Consider the following 23,915-nt stretch of genomic DNA (forward strand, 5'->3'; position numbering starts at 1 on the left):
TGGGACTTAAGCTGGAACATTGCTGGCTACTGCGGCAGCAGAAAAACATTGCTCGTTCTTACAGCTTTTGCCCAGGAGTTATACATCACTTTGGCCCATATGTCATTGGCTAAAGCAAATCATACGGGCACGTGTACATATAACAAGGTGGAAATGTCTAACTGCCACGCAGAAAAGGTGCCACAAGAAAAATGGAATATTTGGTGAGCAATAATACCATCAACCATATGACTACGAACTCAAAGACAAAATGAGGCAGGTAACTTACGAAATGATTCATCTAGGGTTTATTCACAGAACCGTGAGTGGAAAGGAATGATGTTTGGGCTTGCTTACTGAGGGTACAATCTTTAGCCCGACTTTCTTTAGTCTAAGAGTTAACCCATCTTAACCAGTAGGATCAAAAGCTCCTGCCAGTGCAATCCAAGGTATATTTAAGAATAGTCTCTAAAGAGATCCTACATTTAAGGCAACTACGCAAATTTCTCTCTTATATACAGATCCAAGTATGAGACAACTTCAGCTACCGTTTCACAAATTCTCCGTGCAGTAAGTCCAGGCTGTCCTCACTGATATGACTGCGTTTTCAGTCAGATTCTCCCCATGCCAAAGTTACCCCAACATCTTAACAAATGCAAAGCGCTCTGCAGTACCCATCCCACCTTGTTCTTCCTGTCTAGACTTCTTTCTTCCCTGGCTTCCTGAAGTAGCAGGTCTTGCTGAATCACAAAAGTCCCTAAGGAATAAGTAACTAAATGATTCATGGGGGGAGACATATAAAAAGGCAATACAATTTCCTGAGAGCCAAACTTCCACAAGTAGAATAATGTCCGCTCTCAGGGGATTTGTCTCTACGTCCACCACGGACCTCCTGGGAGCTAGACTGGGAGCTGGACTCTGGACGTGCTTACTTCTCAGTCAGTTCACAATCTGAGAACGAGTGATCAATAATGCAAGGGAAGGATTTATGGATGGAAAAGCCAGAGGATGCCAAATAGAGCCAGGGAGCAGACTCATCTAGAGCAAATCAAAACTTAAGCTTAAATCATTTATCAAGTGCAAAAACACACCCACCCATGATGACCCCTCTCCCAGAGGCCACTCCGAAGCACATCCACATTGAAAGACTGATAACTCGGGAATCTGACATTTTGAAGGCTTGGCTGAATGATGGGATGAACAGATTAAATTCCCCAAAATTCACAAGCAGTCTAGGCAAGCATGGCAAGCCAACTGGAGATCACAAGAGGTCTAATATTGACACTGGCTTCAGGAAGCCAAGATAGTGCTGTCATCCCTGTTCAAAGAATGAGGTTGAGGCCCTGTGAGATAAAGACATGGAGGTGATGCATGAAGTTCCAACTTCCTGTCTCCATGTATGAGTTTTCCCAAACTTCAGCTGTTCCTCTACCACCTTCAGAGACCGTGCCACCTGCTGCAATATTTACTTAATCCTTTGAATATTGAATTACTCTTTCTAAATTGAATGTAATCTTTTCCTAAAAAATAACAGCTGTGAACTCACAGCTTTGATGTGATAATTATTTTGTCTGATATACCTTAAAATAAACAACTATTAAAATATTTTTCTAAATGTGTTCATAAAGCCCTAAAAACACTTGTGTCCCACCAGTAATGCACAAATGGAGCTCAGGGAGGTAAATTCTGTAACCTGCTGCCCCCACACAGTGTGGCGCACCTGAGTCTTTGTGAGGAGGTTCATTGCTTTGTCCTTTCTCCTATTCTTCCTTTATCCATAACCCACACCAAAACCAGGGTCGATGTTTTACTCAGAGGTGCTTTGGGGAATGATTTAATAATTTTGTCTTCTCTAGTGGACTTCTGCATTTCTTTTTGAAGGTTTAGCTCATCTGAACACCACATGTATGTTGGCAGATTCCCCACCTTATTAGTCCATCTCTCTGTAAAACTAATGCCAGAAACTCACTTTACCAGCCTCCCTTGCAGCTATGGCATAGTCTAAGTTAAAATTTAGACTCTTAGACTGTGCTCATCTGATGAACCCACGTGAGAAAAGTTGGTTACACAAAGAAGTGCCACCTAGAGTCATGTACAGAAACAGCAGATACATCCAGTCCCTCTCTTCATTAAGTTCATGATCTAATGTGTTCTAAATAGAAGTCATTGGACAATTACAAAATAGTGAGATCACTATTCTAATTAGGGCAAATACAGAGCACTCAATGCAGAGGTTTTCAGGGAAAATTATCAGGGAGGTGATGATCGAGTTGGTTCATGAATGATGGAGTTCCCTAAAAGGATAAGGAAGAAAGTAGCTCAAAAAGTGTCACCTATTGTTATTACTATTCTTACCAGATTTGAGTCAGATAGACATGGATTCAAGTCACAGCTCCATTGGGAAGGAAGGTTTCCACACCTATTGCCTTGCCCTATTTGGATCTGCAAAGAATCAATAAGAAAGGCTGGCCCCGTGGCCGAGTGGTCAAGTTTCCACACTCCGCTTCAGCAGCCCAGGGTTTCACCAGTTTGGATCCTGGGTGCAGACATGGCACCGCTCATTAAGCCATACTGAGGCAGTCTCTCACACAGCACAACCAGAAGGGCCTACAATTAGAATATACAGCGACGTACTTGGGGGCTTTGAGGAGAAGAAGGAAAAAAAAAAAAGATTAGTAACAGATATTAGCTCAGGGCCAATCTTTAAAAAAAAAGTCTATTTGGGGCTGGCCCTGTGGCCAGGTGGTTAAGTTCGCGCGCTCCGCTGCAGGTGGCCCAGTGTTTCGTTGGTTCGAATCCTGGGTGTGGACATGGCACTGCTCATCAGACCACGCTGAGGCAGCATTCCACATGTCACAACTAGAAGGACCCACAACGAAGAATATACAACTATGTACTGGGGGACTTTGGGGAGAAAAAGGAAAAAAATAAAATCTTAAAAAAAAAAGTCTATTTGACTATTACAATGTAAATGCTGCCTAGTCAGCATAATGACCATACCACATCAAGGCTCTGATTTTTGAAAAAGGCTTGTTTAACGGTCTGGATCACTAATCTACTTGTCTTTGATCCCAAGGTTCTGCATGCACCTCCACTCTCAGCCAGTCCCGTTCCAAACCTGTGTTCCTCTCTCTACATGGTACATATCTACGGAGTCCCTTCTACATACCAGACAGGGTCATAGGCACTTGGGATATGTCCGTGAATAAAACAGACCTTGTTCCTAATCCTTGCTCTCAAGGAGATTACACTCTCCCTGTTGGAAGAAACAGTCAGTAAGCAAATAATAACACAAACAATGACAACTATGTTGATGCTACAATGGAAAAACAGACACAGGTTTGTCATAGGCCCAGTCTGTTCCTTGTCTTGTCTCACCTAACCTCTCCACTCTCATCCTAATGTCTGTATGTCCAAATTCTTATCCTTTAAGGCCTAGTTCCAATGCCATCTTCTTCATGAACATAAAACAAGACGAGAAAGATGTGTGCACCATGTAAGCATACGGATAGATTTTTATGCAAATCTTCTTGCCCCTGCTATAGGCTTCTGAGAGAAAGGCCTCACATACATCATCTTAATAGCACCAAGGACTCCCAACACAACACCCAGGAAAGGAGGTACTCAGTAACTCTTTATGCAATGAACAAAGGGTCCTCTCCCTTGTTCTGACAGACTGTTCTTGAAGAACCCTCATCCATGCTCCTTGTAGGAAATCCTGTTCTGTTTCTGCCTCAATTCAGAAATATATCCTATACAAAAGATAAATAAACACCTGCAATCCAGAGATGCCAAGAACTTAGAACATTCTACATCATGATTCCCATGGTAACTAAGGTTGTGCATGAAGAACTCTGTCATGATGGTATCTTACTCTAGAAAGCCTGAGCATTTTTTTCCTATTGCTAGTTCCGTCTTCTGGTGGTCACCTGGATCACAAGCTGCTGAATGATATTCTGTGTTTCTAAACCCACCATTCCACTGCATAGTTACCGTGAATATAAAATGCTATTTACCAACAGAATATCTGTGGTAGTTTACAGGAGCCCTGGATCAGGTCAACACTTTAGTGCCATCAGAAAATAAGCAGAAACTTACAGTACATTAGGCCGTGATGTACACACATTTATTCCTCTGTTCACACAAAGCTTGCTACTTTCCACCACATATTTGGTTTTTATCATAGATGGCATGCATAAACAAAGCCATGTGCACTGCTGGGAGGGGTGGGGAGCGTGCACGCCTCTATTTATTTGGGGAATGTAAGAGCTGTGGGGTTTTAATTACCCTGAGCCGGTAGAGATCAATTTGAAAAACAAACATATTAGTAAAAAATCAAGCACTCTTTTGCTACCAGAGGATTCCAACTTGAAATCATAGCACCCTAGAGCTTTAGAGCCGGAAGAAATGACAGACATTAGGGAGGCCAAGCCCCTCATTTTGCAGATTGGAAAACTGAGCCTCAAAAGGTAAAAGAGCATGAAGAGAGGTTAAGAGCTTGAGTTCTGTTATGAGGCAGGCCTTGCCCACATCCCAGGTCCACAAGCTACCAAACACACTTAACAAGTCACTCGACCTCTCTGGGCCTCAGTTCCCTCATCTGAAAAATGGGGACAATGGTAGAGCTGTGAGAATTAAATGGGATAATGAATACAGAGTGCTCAGCACAGTACCTGACATAGTAAACAATCAATAATGGTAATTTTTATCATTATTATCATCATTATCATCGTTACTAAGATCACACAGCTTATTAGTAATGTGCTCTTGCCTAAACTAATACTCTCTTATACATACATGGGTTTGTTTTCATGGATAGTAAGAAATAAATATTTTATAAGTCTTGTCCCAATAATCATATGGTCCAAATTAGTTCAAGTTTGACAGTAATTCAGTGTTCTCCAGTGCTCACTGAATCTTCCAATAATTGTATATTCTACATTGTTGCAGTTCCGGAAATGTAGTTCACTTAGCATGAATATATTCTCTGTCCTAAATGTGTAGTCACTCAAGAACTATTAATGATTTACCAAGATGTTTTACTTTGAAGAGAACAGAATCTCTTAGGATATTTGCCTAGAATTCTTGTACCCTTCCCAAGGGCCGCAAGTTAACAAAACATGATGCTCTTCGTGGCTTGATCTAAATGGATAATCCATGACTCAGAAAAAGATAATTTCACAGCATGACGTGCAAATGCAGAATTCATGGATGTTTGTTTAAAATCTGGGCTTTTTTCCTTGACTGCGTTTACCATAATTAGAATACAGACCATTCCCACAGGGGGTTACAAATACACCATTGGCAATGTCATATGTGAGATGCCAGAGAAAAGATTAATACTTTTTTGCCTAGTGGCTGGAAGCTGTCGGCCCCCAACACAACTTGCTATCTAAAAAAAAAAAACAAAAAAAGATTCCAGAGAAGGAGAACACTGGGAATTTGGATGATGAATAATACTGCAGAGAAGAGAAGGCTCTACCAGATTCTCTGTGGGATGCTGGGGGATAAGAACGGAAGGACTATGTGATGACCTAGTCTAGAACAACGTGGTTCTTTCAGTGGCAGAGTCGAGTTTTGTGGGGCCCAAAGCTTGTATAATTGAGGGGAGCCTCTTTAAGTAAAAGAATGTAAAATTGTGAATAAAAATTACCGAGGCCTCTCCCAGGATCTTAGAGAGGGCCCTGGCAAATGAGGGTCCCTGAAGCTTAAGCTTCATTAGCTTCATAGTAAATTTGCTTTGTGTGCTTGATAACATGCTATTTTCACGTAAGTCAGATTTTGTAAATTGATTAACCGCTATGGGGTTTGGGAACCATGGTTTGACTTCTGGGTTGACCATTTACAGCTGTGTCACCTTAGATAAGTCTCTTCTCTGATCCTCACTTTGCCCAACTATAATAGAGAGAAAAATAATGTCAACCTCATACGGTCATGCAATTTTTTAAAAATCCATGTAAAGCTCTTAAAGAAGTATTTGTTCAGAATATTTGTTCAGAAAATAAGGTTTTCCCCCTCAGAGTCAACGCTTGGTTATTTGGGGATTATGATTCTCTATGTCCACATCTCTTGCTTCTCTTTTCTGATGCCTACCTTGTCCTCTTGTCTGTTTTGTCCAAAGATGAGTATGGGGAAAGATGAGAAATGGAATTCAAATCAGTTAATTAACATCCTTGGAAAAAGAATAAAAAATGTTAATGTTCCAAGCATTTAATCACTTTCCCCAAGGCCAGCTGTTCCATATCAGCTGTTCCCTCCGTGTAATGGTCACTGGCATGGGAGGTTGGGCAGGGTGGGGAGGCAGGTACAGACACTTGGGCCTCTGCATCTTGTTTCTCCCTCTGTCTGATTAAGAAGATGGAACATGAGTTTGAGGGGTAATCCAACTCTATCTGTTCTCCCAGAAATACAGATGATGCCTTCAAGTTTAGAAATGAAGGAGTGAATTTTTCATTGAGAAGAACAGTCTTGCTTCCTGGGGGTGATGGTTTCACATTTCTGACTCTGTAGGCAGGGACAAGCTTCAGCTGTGGGATCAGACACAAGGTGTGAATACAAATTTGAGTTCCATTACTTACTCCTGGTGGGACTTCAGGCAAATTAGTTTTAGGAGACAATAATAGCACCTATCTCACAGGGTTACTGTGAGTATTAAATAAAATATATATGTAAAGCACATAGTATAGTGCATGGATGAGAGAGAGAGAGAGAATGAAAGAGAGAACAGGAAAAACCCCAAAAGAAACTCCATGAATTCAGTTGTTTCTCACAGCATGAAGGGTTAGGGCACATCCCAAAGGTTAAAGGGCCTTCAGAGGGCAAAAATGCTTCATCCTTATGTGCCACAACCAGCCCTGGCCACTTGGTACACTATAATGAGAAGGATTTTGAGGTCACATCCAGGCATAGCAGGCAAAAGTGCTGTGATCTATTGGTAATGTCTGCCATGGACATGGGACATAGGTGTTGCAACATACATTACATATCTGCTATCTCTGGATTCTTCTCCTTGGAACACAGATTATTTTTCCAGGCTCTGCCACTAGATAAGGTATAAGGTCACTATTTTAGGTAACCAACAACCTCAATCTTCAGAACAAAAAATGGCTTTCTATTTATGAAAATTAAATACTTATTCATAATAAGCATACCAAGAATTAGCCCAAGAAAGGAAAGGAATCTCTAAGTTCTGGCATGTTTCTCTTCCTATTGCTTTATTATATGTCTACTTGAAGCCTCTCTAATACCATTTAATCTCTGCAGTTCTCAGCAAAGTTTTTGTGTTAATTCTCTGTTTAGCAGCATTATTCACAATAGCCAAGACTTGGAAGCAACCTAAGTGCCCACCAACAGATGAATGGATAAAGAAGATGTGGTATATATATACAATGGAATACTACTTTGCCATAAAAAAGATGAAATCTTGTCATTTGCAACAACATGGATAGTCCTTGAGGGTATTACACTAAGTGAAATAAGTCAGATGGAGAAAGACAATCATCATATGATTTCATTCATATGCAGAAGATAAACAGACACATAAATATGGAGAACAGATTGATGGCTACCATAGGGGAAGGGGGTGGGGAAAGGGCAAAAGGGGTAAAGGGCACATGTGTATGGTGATGGACAGAAACTAGACTTTTGGTGGTGAATACCATGTTGTCTATACAGAAGCCAAAATATAACGATGTACAAAGACAAGGATGCCCACTATCACCACTCTTACTCAACATAGTACTGGAGGTTTGGGCCAGAGCAATTAGGCAAGAGAAAGAAATAAAAGGATTCCAAATAGGGAGTAAAGAAGTGAAACTCTTGCTGTTTGCAGATGACATGATCTTATATATAGAAAACCCTAAAGAATCCATTGCAAAACTATTAGAAATAATTAACAACTATAGTAAAGTTGCAGGGTGCAAAATCAACTTACAAAAATCAGTTGCATTTCTATACTCTAATAACAAAATTACAGAAAGAGAACTCAAGAATACGATTCCATTTACAATCGCAACAAAAAGGATAAAATATCTAGGAACAAATTTAACCAAGGAGGTGAAGGACTTATACAATGAAAACTACAAGACATTATTGAAAGAAATAGATGATGACACAAAGAGATGGAAAGAGATTCCATGCACATGTATTGGAAGAATAAACACAGTTAAAATGTCCCTACTACCCAAAGCAATCTACAGATTCAGCGCAATCCCAATCAGAATCCCAAAGACATTCTTCATGGAAATAGAACAAAGAATCCTAAAATTCATATAGAGCAACCAAAGACCCCGAATTGCTAAGCAATCCTGAGAAAAAAGAACAAAGCTGGAAGCAACACAATCACTGACTTCAAAATGCACTACAAAGCCGTAGCAATCAAAACAGCATGGTACTGGTACAAAAACAGACACACAGATCAATGGAACAGAACTGAAAACCCAGAAATAAAACCACACATCCACGAACAGCTAATTTTTGACAAAGATGCCAAGAACATACAATGGAGAAAGGGTAGTCTCTTCAATAAATCGTGTTGGGAAAACCGGACAAACACATGCAAAAAGAATGAAAGTAGATCATTATCTCATGCCATACACAAAAATAAACCCAAAATGGATCAAAGACTTGAGGATAAGTCCTGAAACCATAAAGCTCCTGGAAGATAATATAGGTAGTACACTCTTTGACACCGAACAAAAAAGGATCTTTTCGAATACCATGTCTATTCGGACAAGGGAAACAAAAGACAAAATAAACAAGAGGGATTTCATCAGACTAAAAAGCTTCTGCAAGGCAAAAGAAACTAGGATGAAAACAAAGAGACAATCCACCAACTGGAAGAAAATATTTGCACACCATATACCTGACAAGGGGTTAATCTCCATAATATATAAGGAACTCACACAACTGAACAACAAAAAAACAAATAGCCCAATCAAAAAACGGGCAGAGCATATGAACAGACATTTTTCCAAAGAAGATATACAGATGGCCAATAAACACATGAAAAGATGTTCAACATCACTAATCATCAGGGAAATGCAAATCAAAACTACACTAAGATACCACCTAACACCCATTAAAATGTCTATAATCGCTAAGACTAAAAATAACAAATGTTGGAGAGGGTGTGGAGAAAAGGGAACCCTCAGATACTGCTGGTGGAAATGTAAACTGGTGCAGCCACTTTGGAAAACAGTATGGAGATTCCTCAAAATACTAAAAATAGAACTACCATACAACCCAGCTATCCCACTACTGGGTATCTACCCAAACAACTTGAAATCAACAATCCAAAGTAATGTATGCACCCCTATGTTCATTGCAGCACTATTCACAATAGCCAAGACATGGAAGCAACCCAAATGCCCATTGACTGATGATTAGATAAAGAAGATATGGTGTATATATATATACAATGGAATACTACTCAGCCATAAAAAATACAAAATCATTCCATTTGCAACAACATGGATGGACCTGGAGGGTATTATGCCAAGCGAAATAAGCCAGACTGAGAAAGACAAACACCATATGATTTCACTCATATGTGGAATATAAACAAACACATGGACACAGAAAACAGTTCAGTGGATACCAGGGGGTTGGGGGTAGGCACAGGGGGTGAAGGGGAGCACTTATGTGGTAAGAGAAAAGAAATAATGTACAACTGAAATTTCACAATGATGTAAACTATTATGAACTCAATAAAAAAGTGAAAAGACAAAAAAAAATATAATGATGTACACCTGAAATTTATATATTGTTACAAACCAATGTTATTTCAATAGAAAAATAAAGAAAGAATTCTTGATTTACAGATTTCTAATGTAACATTTCAAAACAGATGGTGTTCATTTTAGTTCTGCACTATATACCTCACTTGGCACTAGCCTTGGTATATAATAGGTGCTCAATGAATACTTTCAATGAATTAATAAGACCCCTTTTATGCCAGCCCTCCCATTAGGATGTACACTTCTGAAAGAAAGATACAATGTATTACTCATTATTTACTCCCTTGCCTCCCTTCCCTCAAGTGACTGTCGTAGTATCCAGTATACCTGGAAAGGGCTCTATAAATATTTGTTAAATGAAGTATTAATGGCAGGACTGCCAACCTTCATAGCTTCAAATTTCTTCTGCTATCTGTTCAGGCCTCTTGCTACATAAATCTTTCATATCACTGCATTACAGTATTTGAGAATTTTCCACTTGAAGAGCTCACTAGAGAATACTCCCCATAAAGAGGAACGGGTCCCTATATTACCTTATTACTCACTAATTTCATAAAACGTGCTGTTTGCCAAATTCCCCCAACCCACTTCCTCCTTGGATCTCACTCTCCCTGCTACTATCTGCTTTGCTCTCAGAGCTGTTCCTCATTCTGTGGAGCCACAGGCAGACTTCAGGAACCAAAACTTCTTCCCAGTGAAACACTTTCTGTCTGAAACGAAATCTCTCTCCTTGTCCCATTGTCGCAAATCTCCTGAACCTCCGTGCCGCCCTTTTGACTGGAGGAATTTCCATTTATCGTATCCAGTAGCACCTTTACAGATCAATGACTCAGCAACTGACTTTTAACACTCAATCAACATGTGCTCTGTTTCCATCATGTGTTGGTTAAATTTCATTTAAGACAAAGAGATTTCTTCACACCTTTATCCCATTTTGCTTCAGTTTCCAAGGCAATTTGTGTCTGTGCAGAAACCAAATGTGCTCTCCACAGGCAGATGGATGCTGGCCTTCTATTCAGCAGGTGCCTCCCTATCACCTACCTACCTACCTTCTCATCTTTCTAGTCTTAATCATTTTTTCTCTCTACATAAACCTGTACTTTATGTAGTTTAAATGCATTTCATCTTATTTTATTGCATTCATCTTTGTAAGCTACATTAAATCTATTTGAAATAATATGTAACTCAATGAAAATATATATATATATATATATATATATATATATATATATATGTAAATAAATTGATATGCTCAGCACAGACCTAGGACCAAGCCTAGACGTAGCTCCTGACGCCTACATACTTGGAGTCTTGCTAGAAAAATAAGACCTACTTGAGGAACAATGCAATAGTTTCCTGGAAAGTTACATTTGAAGGGACATTCAAAATCATTCAGCTGAGATTCTGGGACTTGCCCGAAGTCACTTGAGTGTTTAGTGGCAGAGTGGAGACAAGTTCTCAGATTATCTAACTCCAAACCTTAAGCTTGTTCCGGGGCCTCAGTACCTCACCCAGTGCATAGTGTTAAGGCAAATGAACATAGTAGTCTATTTCGGCAGTTGAGTCAGCAGATGTGAAATAGTTTGTCATCACAGATCAAGAAACATTTATCCTCCAAGAGTTACCTAAGCAAATATCTGCCCTTAATCATAAAGGATTTTCAACATTTTTTCATGAGCCTAATGGAACTTAGGTTATTATTTCGATTGGTTGAAAGACCTTCTGCTTTGGGTTTGAATCAATTCCATTTTTTTAAACACTCATCTCTCCCCAAGAAGAATTTGAAGCAGCTTAGAGGATAAAGACAATTAATAAAATGAGATCAAAAAAGGGGATATAGCCTTGAAAACACTTGGTAGTAAATGACAATAGTTGTTGTCTTTGCACTTTAAACATGGCTCTGAGCTTCCTGGAGGCCCAGTCAAAAAGGGAAACACAACTAGGGGCATAGTTGCATGATTCTCTTTAGCTGAGAAGTAGAATCTTATTTTCTCGGAAGAAAAGAATTTTTCTCATGTCAAATTCTGAGATAATTTTCTCTCAGGGAGCAATATATAGGGAATGTAGTAAACAATATTTTCAATGACAACTCTCAGCTAAACCAGGAGCAAAATCCATGCAACTTTTTTGGTAGCAATTCTAGCAAAGAGACCAAGATGATGTCTTAAATTATATGAGACAGATTCTGTGAGGGACCCAGCAATCAATTTGATCAAGGGAAAAAATGTAGGTAATCTAGAGAAAAGGGCAAATTACATGAGCCTTAAGTTATCTTCCCTCAATTTTTCTCTCTTCCAGGCTCTTGACAGGTTGTAGAGAGTACACAATTTCAAGACCTCACACTTTAGCAAGAACACAGAGTGCTGTTATGCTTTAGACTTAACTGAGAGCAAAGTTAAAACTTTGACAACGTGTAAGCAGATATTAAATTCGACATCGCTCCATGCAAAAGATCAAGCCAAGGCAATATTCTCACCCGAGTGGAAGGCTTCCACTCAGAGATGGGTTAAACTTCCTAATCAGGAGGAAAGTTTAATAACTGCAAGTTGCCTTGCTGAGCACTCCTTCCATCTCCTCACCTGTAAAATAGGAATAAGAGGTGCCCAACTCACAAAGTTGCCAGTGGAGAGTGATTATGAGAACGTGAACATATCTGGCACCCAGTTGATTCTCAATAAAATGTTTGCTGCATGCACGAACAAAGGAATAAGTTTCTGTTGATCCCGTAGATTTCCACCGAACACTGAACATTCATCATTCCAGAAGGTATCGCAAAATCGCCCTTTAAAGGACATGGATGTTCTTTCTTTCTCCTTTTAACATACGGTTGTATCATATATCCAATTATCTAGAGCAGAAGTCGGAAAACTATAGCCCTTGAAGCAAACTCAGCCCGCAGTTTGTTTTTGTAAATAAAGTTTTATTGGAGCACAGCCACGCTCATTCATTTACATATTGCCTATGGCTGCTTTCCGATACAACAGCAGAGTTGAGTAGTTACAACAGTGGTAGTAGGGACCACAAAGCCTAAAATATTTGCCATCTGGCCCTTTACAGAAAAAGTTTGCTGACCTCTGAATAGAGCATATGTCCTTATAGACGCCAAATATCGTTTCAAACGCAGTGCATCCCAGACTAAGATTTTCACCTGAGCACGTGCATTCATGCACACCGTGCATACATGGACCCCACAACCACCTTTCCCTTCTCAGCTTTGCTATGAATTTACGTCCTGATCACTAATGCTCCCATCTTCTGAACCCAGCCGATTAATCAAATCCTAACATTTTATTTTCCTTTAAAAACCCTCATGGCCTTTCCATTCCACTCCCTCTGTAGCCCAGACTCCAGTCAGTCTCCCTGACATACTGCTCAATCCATCCTCTCTGCCACTGCCTGAGCCATTGTCCTCAAATGCCATTTTTACACTGTTACGATCCAGCTCAAGAGTTTACAGCAGCTGCCACTTGCCTTCTACACCAAGTTTGAATTTACTCTGCCTCTGGATTGAATTGAGTCCCCTGAAATTCATATGCTGAAATCTGGACCCCCCAATACCTCAGAATATAACCTTCTTTGGAAATAGGGTCATTGTGGATGTAATTAGTTAAGAGGAGGTCATACTGGAGCGGGGGTGGGGGGGGGCCATGTAAGTGTTTTCATAAAAAGGGGGAATTTGGAACCAGAGACACAGGGAGAACACCATGTGAACATCAAGGCGTAGATCTGGGGGCTGCATCTACAAGCCAGGGACCCCAACGATGGCCAGCAAACCACTAGAAGCTGGGAGAGAGGCATGGAACAGATTTTCTCTCACACCCCTCAGAAGGAACCAAATCCGCTGACACGTTCATCTTGGACTCCTGGCCTCCAGAATTACAGGACAATAAATTTCTATTGTTTAAGCCACGCAGTCCGTGGTAGTTTGTTAGGGCAGCCCTAGCAAACCAATGCAGCCTTCTACCTGCCCAAGGCTCAGAAGGCTTTCCAGAAGAACACGGCTCTGAAGGCCCTGTGACGTGTGGCCACACAGAAGAGAGAGGTGAAGACAGCTGTGAACGGCCCAAGGGAGCAATTCGTGAAGCCAGCAAACTTGCCTGGGTCTTCCCTTCCAAAAGGAAGCCCAGCCGGCTTCCTCACAAGTCTGCAAGACTTTCTCCAACTTCATCCCGCTCCTTCTGGGTCAGAGGAAGAGCAGGGGTGAGGAGGCCCTGATAAGAAAATGCACTCCAGGGATCTGCCTTCAGTGAGTTGCTTTTGACTGTCTACTCCTCCCCTCTCCTCCTTTCCTCGCTGAAGACTTCAGCCACAACTTTTGTAATGAGCAAGTTCCGGGCCAAGCAAATCCACTTCAGGACTCTAGCGCCTGCCCTCCCCCTGCCTCTGTCCTGGAATCTGGACATCTATCTGGAAAGCCCGCAGTCCTTGAACGAAGGCCGCCTGCGAGAGGCTGCCAAGGCCAGAGCATTGTCCAGGAACTTCAAGGAGGCTAAATGGAGACCTATCAAATTATTCAGGAGACTTCTTGCAGGGAATGTGGCCCAGGGGACTCACGAGAGGCAGAGTGGAGCTCTGCAGCTCTGTTTCGCTCTGACATGCAAGCCCACGTGACTCTGGCTGGTTGTCAGTGAGAAAATGAAGCCCCTCCAAGTCACTTGACTCCAGGAGGCCAAAGGCCAAAGCAGCCCTTCAGCTCCCGAGCCATCACAGACTGTGTGTCTATGAGTGTATCAGCCTCTTCCCCAGGGACATTGGCTAAGTCCAAATGGCTTGGTAAACTTCTTATCTCAAGTGACGTTGGATGAACAGTGATCAGATTTTCTTTGTCCCAGAGGAAAAAGCAGCACATGCAGTGAAGTGAGGACATGACTGACCAGGTGGAGAGAGAAGAGGGTCAGCTTCATCAGTGTGCAATACGTGCACAGGCCCCTGCGTGTGGTTTAATGCTCTGTTCTTGCCATCTTAAAATTCTTAATAATTACTGAACAAGGGGCCTAGCATTTTGATTTTGATCTGAATCCTACAAAATAACCAACTCTAGGGAGAAGCACATGTATGTGTGCACACACCTGTATGAGTGTGTTCATGTAGGTGTGCACATGCATGCATATGTGCACACCTGCACTGCACACACAGTGTGTGTGCATGTGTATGTTGTGTTTAGCCAGGGGGCAGGGGTTGATGATGAGTGATGAGTAGAGAAGAAATGGCCCAATTTCAAATCTGGGAGTAGACAATAACGAGAAGTCCAGTTGATTCTTGGCATTTGTGGTAGTTATGTCCAATAAAATTGTCATGAACACTGAATTAGTGAATACTAAACCATTGTTCCTAGGGGAAATAAGTCGTTAGGTTCCTATGAGCCTCTGTCACAGCATTTGCATCAACTTATTAATATACAACCTGCTTTTATGTGTATTTCTGTTTAAAGACACCTTATTTAATATATAATGTGGATTCATTAGCATTGAATTCAGTCAACAGCACTATAACTCAAGTCTGGACAAAGCTTATCTAACACACATTTTCTCCACAAGGCACGCCACAGCCTTTTTGCACACAGGATCACCAATCAGCACTTCAACACTATGCTTGGGGACAATTTAAATAGTGAAATCACCAACAAAAAGCACAAAAATGTGAAAACATGGCACTAAACACACTGTGAAAGAGACTTGTTTATAGTTTAAGGGAGGAAAGAAGAAGGCAGAGCATCTCCTTGTTTGACCTGAGCTGGGAATGTGCCTGTCTCACAACTCAAATTTTTCACCACTTTGCTCAGGTCCACGAATGACTGTAAAAATGCCCAAAGTATTGGTTTGGAGTTGCAAATAAATTTTAGTGAGTAGGCAAATTTGCGAATATGGAATCCATGAAAAAGGAGGATCGAATGTATATTCAACGAGGATAAGGAGCCTAGGATTCACTTTCTGCTCTGTCGCTGCTGTGTGACATTCAGCGAGTTATTTATCCTCTCTGTCTGTTGGTTTCCTCTTCTCCATCTACTGCATTTCTATTCAACTTTCAGGACACATGAACCACCAGTTCCTCCATAAGGATTTTCCAATAACCTCAGTTGAAAATGAACTGTTTCTTTTTTTTCCCTGAGTCACCTGTCTTTCATGGACATCTGCCACATCTGTCACTGTGCCCCAGATGATGGCCATGTTGTCAGAACACCAGGCAGCTTTATCCTACACATGCTGTGTGCTCGGTTCTTTCTCTTTACCTTCTTTGTTTCAATTGACTACTCCCTTCGGGTCTCACGGCCTATGACTGCTGTGTGACTCTGCATCAACCCCTATGTTATGCCACCATCACGATGCAGAAGGCCTGTTGGGTTTTGTGGCTGCCGCTTACGTTGATGATGTCTTCAGAGCCTTGGTGATGAATGGTTTCTTTCTCCCAAATATTCCTCATCATTTTCCCTGTTCTGCCATTATAATGCCGATTTAATTATGCTTTATTGTAATTCATTGTTGATCTTCTATAATTCCAATAAGTAGATCGTAAAATCTGTTAGGACAGGGATTATGTCTTATTCACCTTTATATCCACAACACTGCTGAGCCAAGTGTTTCATGATGCAGGTGATGATTAGGGATTTATGAACTTGAAATGGGAATAATAAGCTTCGCCTTATCTATCATTGCTTTTTTTATTGTGGCAAAATGCACATAGCACAAAACTTACCATTAGTAACATTTAGTCCATTTACAATGTTGTGCAACCATCACAGAACATTTCATCACTCCAAAAAGAAACCCTGTACCGATTAAGTAGTCACTCTCCATTCCCCACTTCCCTTAGGCCCTGGCGAGCACTAATCTTCTCTCTGTCTCTATGGATTTGCCTATTCAGGACACTTAATATAAATGGAACCATACCATATGTGGCCTTTGCGTCTGGCTTCTTTCACTCAGCATGATATTTTGGGGGTTCATCCATGTTGTAGCATACATCAGTACTTCATTCCTCTTTACGGCTAAATAATATTCCATTGTGTGGATATACCACATTTTATTTATTTCATTCAGCAGTTGATAGACATTTGGGTTGTTTCTACATTTTGATTTTTATGAACAGTATGCCATAATATTTTAATAATTTGATTCACTATAGAAATGTTAGTGATAATATTTTTGTTACATGGATAGACTGCCTCTTACTTGTCCCCAACCCCATACCCCTAGACTGTAAGGTCCTGAGGGCAGGGACTTTGTCTTGTTCTTTGTGGATTCTCCAGGGCCTTGGCTAGATCTGGCACAGAGTACATGCTCAATAAATTTGTTAACTGATGAATTATTTTTGCTTAGAGGATTAACTGTCCGATAACAATAGATATGAGACATAGCAAAAGTCATTCTCATAAAATCATAGAATATTAGATCTTAAAGAAGGGACCATCTGGTCCAAGATTGTCATTTAATATTCTTGGCACAATCACTTTCTAGCTGTGTGACCTTGGGCAAGTTTCTTAATCTATTTGTTACTCAGATTCCTTATCTATAAAATAGAGGCAATAGCATGACCTACCTCATAAAGCTGTTTTGATGAGTAAATGACTTAATACATATTCAATGCTGATTAGTAGGAATGAGGAATTAAGATCAAAAAGGGTAAGCAAATTACCCAAGATTGCACAGCTAGTTAGAGGCAGAGCTGGGACTAGAACCCATATCTCTTAGCTTTCCCATGTGCCATGTGGTCATCGGAAGGTTACTCAGAGCTTGATGGGGAACAGAGCTTTCCTCTACAATGAGATCAGTGCTGCTTCTACAGTCACATTCTCTGGGGCAAACATCTCCCTCCTCAGACAGGTGGCCTCTGAGCCCTGTCTTTTTTGCCTACTTCCATATTCCAAATCTAACCTCAAGTCTATTGCAGGAGGGAGAAAGATTCTGAGTGTCCACCACTCAAAAAAATCTATATTCCTCAAAATATTCACTTGTATCTGGGGTAATTTCTAGGTTTGGAAGAAAAAAAGACTCCTTGGCCAAATGCATTTGATAAACAAATAGGACATCTCTTGGGAAGGGACAATGCAAATTAACACATAGAGGCTACTAAGTCCTGCATCTGGACCAGCTCATCCAGCAGTTCCAGAGTGTAATGAAATATGAAATCTTTTCTCAGTAGAATACCTATCACCATCCTTGAAGTGCCACGAAACACATTTTGGGAAACACTGGCCTCAGTTGTTATCCTTAGCTTCAAAGGAAGGGTCATATTTCAGTGCAAGCTCTATGAGAGAGCAGGTTTTGTCTGGTTTCTTTACTGCTAGGACAGTACCTGGCGCACAGTAGAGATTAAATGATGATTTGTTGACGAAATGAATAAATTTTAATGGGAATCACAACTTGGAATTTGAAGCATCAGCCAATGGAAGAGAAAAAGCCAACACATCAGCTGCCGGGACTTGAGTCTGGTTGTGCCCAAGCAGAGGTCCCTATGGAGCTGGCACTCCCACAAGAAGGCAGCACCCATCTACCCAGTACTGGCCTCTTACCTTCCAAGATGGCGAGTCCCTGTCAGAGTAGACCAAGAATGTAATCCCAGCCACTGCCGCCTGGTTCACTAGACTCCATCCCCAGCACACCAGTGTTGCCAGGGGCCCCAGTCTTCATGACTTCCACTCAAAAATCAGGTTCCCTTCCAGATCCGATATGAGTCAACAGGCTCCAACCTGAATGCTCATCAAAGAATGATCTCCCCTCCCCTGGCCCCAACCAGCCCTTCCGGGCTTATCCAGGCAGCAGCCAAAAGCGCTGGGGAAAGGGAAGGCCGTTTCAACTTTTTCCTGGTGCAGGGGCCTTCCTCTGCAGGACCTTTAGCTCAGCTAAGTGGAGACACCTGGTGTTTGTTGTTGCAACTTCAAGAACAATACATCAAAGACTCCAGGCAGAAAGTCGGGCTCCTCATAAAACTGCATGTCACAAAGACAATTCGAGAAGAGGACATGCAAATGGTAGCTCATCTCACCCCGTGAGACTTTCTTCCCTCTCAAATTGTCTACCGTCTGTGTAGTGTTTCTCCATTTTCTTGCCTTTAAAACATAGAGAAAAACATGGTTACAAGGCATCCAAAATCTGTGAGTAGCTAGAAAGGAGGAGAAATCCACTTTCCTGAATGCTTCATTTGTCAGGTGTTAAATCAGAGTGCTAATTTTTGTGCAAGAACTGTTTGGTAATACTTAATAATAGCTGTTGTAGCACAGTTCCAAAAAAAAATTATTTTTAAGCCTTTACAAGGCCAAAGGAATATTAAAGTTTCACTACGGAAGAAATATGGCCGCTGCCAAGAACCGATTAGTCATAAAATCCGCAGCATTATCATCATCCATCATTGCCTTTCTTTTAATGACTGAACTAAAAAGAGAGACATCAAAGTTTTCAAAATAAGGTTATAAAAACGCTGAACGCAGATGAGGCCTCCAAATATTTTGATAGAACCTGAACCAAAAAAATATAGAAAAATCATTGAAACAAATCACAAAACATATGTTGTTATGTTTTGCTCTAAAAACCATGAAGTTTATCCAGAACCCTATTATGGTAACTGCTTAGCTTTTCATGCATTCCTAAATTACCATGTAATCTAAAACCTTGTTTTCAGCTGCCCTATATTGGAAAGTCCCTTAAAATAATCAGGATGATTACAGGCTAGTATTCAGAAAGAAACTTGCTTGTCTTATAGTAAAGGAAAGTGTTATTTATCAGGCAGGCTCCTTTAAAAAAAAAAAAAAACTACCTCGGAAACACAATGTATTCAGGAAATACCTAAACCAAGGATTGCATTTTGGGCTCTCTACATTTTCAAACACATGGATAGTTGGTGTAAAAATATGTTCTTTTCCTGCAGGGACTTGACTGTAATTAGCGTATGCCAAAACTCTCTCACAGAGATTTCATTGTCTTATCTACTTACATCATCTTAATGCGATTTTATTTTACTTTGTCAAAGTCATATTAATGTAAATGTGTTCTTGATAGCAAACAGTTCTTTTTTATGCAAAACAGGATTCAGCTGACTCTAATAAAACAGCTTGCAGTCTATTAGACTGTAACAGTAATGTGCTTATTTTCTTTCTCAAATCAAGACTGTGTCAGAAAGCTATAGATGGCGATTTGTCTTGTTTTTCACAATAATTGCTAGGGTGGGGTTACATTATGATCTTTAAATGAATAGTATCGCTTAGAACAAACACTTCATATATCTTTTATCTTCCCCTGCATACAGTTCTGAGTTTTCTTTGAAAATGCTGCGCTACTTTTCCACATAAGTCATCAGAATGTTTCCAAAGAATTTTAACTGCCAGATTAATTATATCTTGCAAACAAAGATAGATTGCTTACATTCTTTATTCAGAATTCCTGCCAGTATGGAGCAACTGGCAACAAATTAATTTCTTTTGCAACCATGCAAAATGTTTTGCTATGAAAAGCTCTGGAAGGTAAATGGATCCTTTAAAAAAAAAAAAATCAGGTTGCTCATTCTGAAAGGCTAATCTGTAAGCAAAGAACAGAGGATTAAATGAACTTGACTGCTCCCCCCGCCTTTTTTAGCATCTATGTTATAGCCTTCCGTTAATGTATTCAGTTAATTAAGTATTGCTGTGACCTGGTGGCAATTTTTGAAATCCAGGGAATTTTTCCCCCTTTAAATTCTGCCTCCCCCACAGAGCAGAATGTAATCTGTTTCCAGTCAGTCTGTTTATGTCAGCCGTGCCTCTACTACAAGCCTCTAAAAATGTTTTAATAAATTTATCAACCAAAAAATATTACAAACATTTCATTTCCTTTGATTCAGACACACACACACACACCAGAAAAAAAAAGAAAGAAAGCCTCGGCCTTCATTGCAAATTCTTGCTGGTATGAATCATTCTAAGTAATATTTGCTTTAACTTTCGTGTGGTTCTACAAACAACCTTTATATGGCTGGACTTCAAAGCTAGGAGAAATAAAGGTTAGAAATGTGATAGGAGTAATCTATTATTAGGCATGAAACATTAAACCACTTTTAGCTATAAGTCTTAAAACCTGAATAATCTAGGTTTTTAACGTAGTGCATATTTATTGTGCTTTCACTTACACAGGCATTTATCACAGACGAGTGTTTGGAAGAGAAATATTTTCCATTGCACTATGCGCCACAATTTGGTTTAATTTTTCCTAATATTTAATTTAGAAAAACGGTAATATTATAACAGGGTTCTCATGTTTCCTGGCCAAAATGTTTGGTGTTCCTCACAGAGTAAAATTAATCTGTTACCAGCCGGCTGACCTGCAAGTCAGGTTTCAGTAAAGTAGGCACGGGCGGGTGGGGAGGGCAAAGGAAGGAGGTGAGTTAGGGTGGGTAGGAAGATAAGATCTCTTTCTTTAACCAGGAGGGGAAAAAAAAACGCTTAGAGGAATGTCTCAACCCACCCATGCCATCAAATGACAGAAAATAAGCTGAACGTGTATTTGAGACGAGGAGTGTTTGAAAACATTTATTAGCTCCATCCATAACGACATCCACTACAGGAATGTTAATTGTTAAAATGTGTACAGCAGTTTTTTCTTGAAGCAGGGGGGCTGCAAAGAATGGAAATTCAGCTCCTTGTTTCTCTTCTTTCTCCACATATATTTGCACTTAAAAAAAAACTAATGTTATGAAATAAGTCAGATGTCACATGGAGAGCTTTCTAGCACAAGGGAATGCAAAACAGTGTTAAGGATATATGCGTATGCAGGGACAAAAAAAACAACATTGGTAACATTTTGTTCTTGATTAAATGTGTGCTCCTAATACAGTAGATTAAAAATAAGTCCAACTGTTAAACACATTAGCGTTCAGCCACCGTGGATGTGTCAAGAAAGCAGCTATCACTCCGGGCCTGGCCTGACGCTGGGAGCCTTGAGAAGAGAGAGGAAATCTGACCCCCCAGGAAACCTGAGCCCCCAAGTCCATCAATGACCCCGTAGTTTGGGGATTCCTCCTTTTCATCTGCTGATTTAATCCCAAAGCCTCCTTAATATCTTCTCCCCCTGTGTCAAAACCAGTATCTCTCAGCAAAGCTGAAAGAGAATATTGGTTTGGAAAGATGGAGAAAAAATTGCTAACAGCCAGCCACAATCAAGGCACTCTGAGGAAAACTAGGTTAAGTCGTAGTCTAGGGGGCAATTATTTGTGAAACTTTCTTCCTTTAAGAAGATTATTGTAAATCCCACCTTCCACTCCCCAGAAATATTATGAGTGGGGCTAAAGATAGGATCGAATCCCAAAATGCCTGAACTGGAAGACACTGAGAGATCACAGCCAACTCTCTTCTTTCATGGCTGATGCCCAGCAAGGTTAAGGACAGGGCACAGGCAGCGTCACACCGGGAGGCCTGACCCAGCTGGACGTGGAACCCAAGCTTTGGCTTCCCCGACCGTGTCTGTTGTGTGATATCACACCACCATTTCAGTTTGTTCAAAATAGAGACTGAAATTAAACCCATGAGTAAGAGAAATAATATATTTCTTCAGGTAATTATAGTAATGGGTCTTTACCTAATCTGTGTGTTATTACACCCCTATGTTTTCTTAGAATGTGTATTTTTTTTAAACAAAAATACCAACTCTTCAATTCTTTCTCCCTCCTTCCCCCACACAAACCCTCCTCTCCCAGTTTCTCTTGTTCCCTCCCCAGTGAAATTTTTTGTGGTTTTTGGTCAATCTGGTTTAATAGGTTACCTGTTGCTGACACTCTCACTTCACAGAGAAGCGGAGCTCTCTATTGTGACAGGCTTTCTGGAAGGAGAAGTGTATGCGACTGTGACATTTGTAAATCTAGGAAGTAATAGCTCCTCAAAAGCAATGCAGAGAGCTGAGGATATTGCCAGGAAAGGAAAATAGTTAATTGAAACTATTTGGGGCATGCAGTATTGAACAAGAAGATGGTTTCTGAGCAACACATATCTAAACGTGGCTTGTCAAAGACCTGCACACTTTTAATTTGCTCTACAAATTTGGTTAGTCCAATAAAGTGTAAACATCAAACACTGGTCGTGGAGAGCATTAAACATTAACCAGCTGAGACCTTAAAGACTTGAGTAGAACAGTAAAATTAGAGGAGAAAGATAGGCCAGGCAACTCTGGGAAATTAGGTTAAGACTCCAAAAGAGAATGTTTGTTGGCTGAGTAAAAATAAAGCAAAAGCTATTTTGAGATTGGTAACCATTTGTCTCCATAGACAGGCCATTCCCCATCCCCCACCCTGGATTATATTTTTAAAATCAAGCAGACTTACTAAAGTCAACTTGATTTTCTGATTGTTCCCCAAGATGCAATGTATTACTACCCAAATGAGCCAAAGGAAAAGAGATATTTCAACTGTTTTTCCCAGATCCATGAACCCTTACATGGAACTATGCCTTTTATCCATTTTATGTGTTTCTGTCTATTCCACATTGTTTGGCCTGGGGCTCAGATCCCATAAAGGTTCAATAAACTTTTGCTGAACAGCAAAATGAAAATGCCCTCTAAGGAGCTAAGGACGGCTCCTAGGCTCACCTATTCGCTCTTGTCCAGCAAAGCCCAACAAAAACCGGCATGAGTACAGGAAGTACTCTCTTCTCAATAGGAGCAATAAGCGCTTCCTTCAAAATAGTAAGATTCAGGGAAAGGAAAATAATACTGTACTCAAGTACCTTGTTCTCTAATTCTCCTTTGCCCTAGTGGGCCTCACAAGGTAAACCCCTGTGAAATAAGAACAGTTTGCTCTTAGGAGAAAGTTTGGTACATTATTTCTTTGATATCTACTAAGAGTCCAGGATATAGCAGGTAACAGGTCTCAACATTTCCATATAAGTCATGGAGAGGCTGAGGTAAATATAAGTTAAACCACTACTAGACCAAGAATTAACTCCTAAGACAATTTAAACATGGCTGCCTGTCTTCTTAAGATTCAAAATATCCACTCACAATAGAACAAAACAACCCTTAGAAGCCCTGTCTTAATTTGGGTTGCCTCAAGAGTAGACCCTGAGGCAAGGATTTGAGTGCAAGAAGTTGATTTGGGAGGCAAAAGAAACACCAGTTGGGGAGCAGGAAAATGAGACAGGATAGAAGGCAGCCAATATGAGATGTATGATGAAGCCAGCTATACTGTGGGCAACTGGTACTTAATCTCAATGGAAAAACTCTAGAAGCCAGTGCAGAACATGCACCT

This window comes from Equus przewalskii, chromosome 1 (assembly GCF_037783145.1).
Source record: "Equus przewalskii isolate Varuska chromosome 1, EquPr2, whole genome shotgun sequence".
Classification (NCBI taxonomy): Eukaryota; Metazoa; Chordata; class Mammalia; order Perissodactyla; family Equidae; genus Equus; species Equus przewalskii.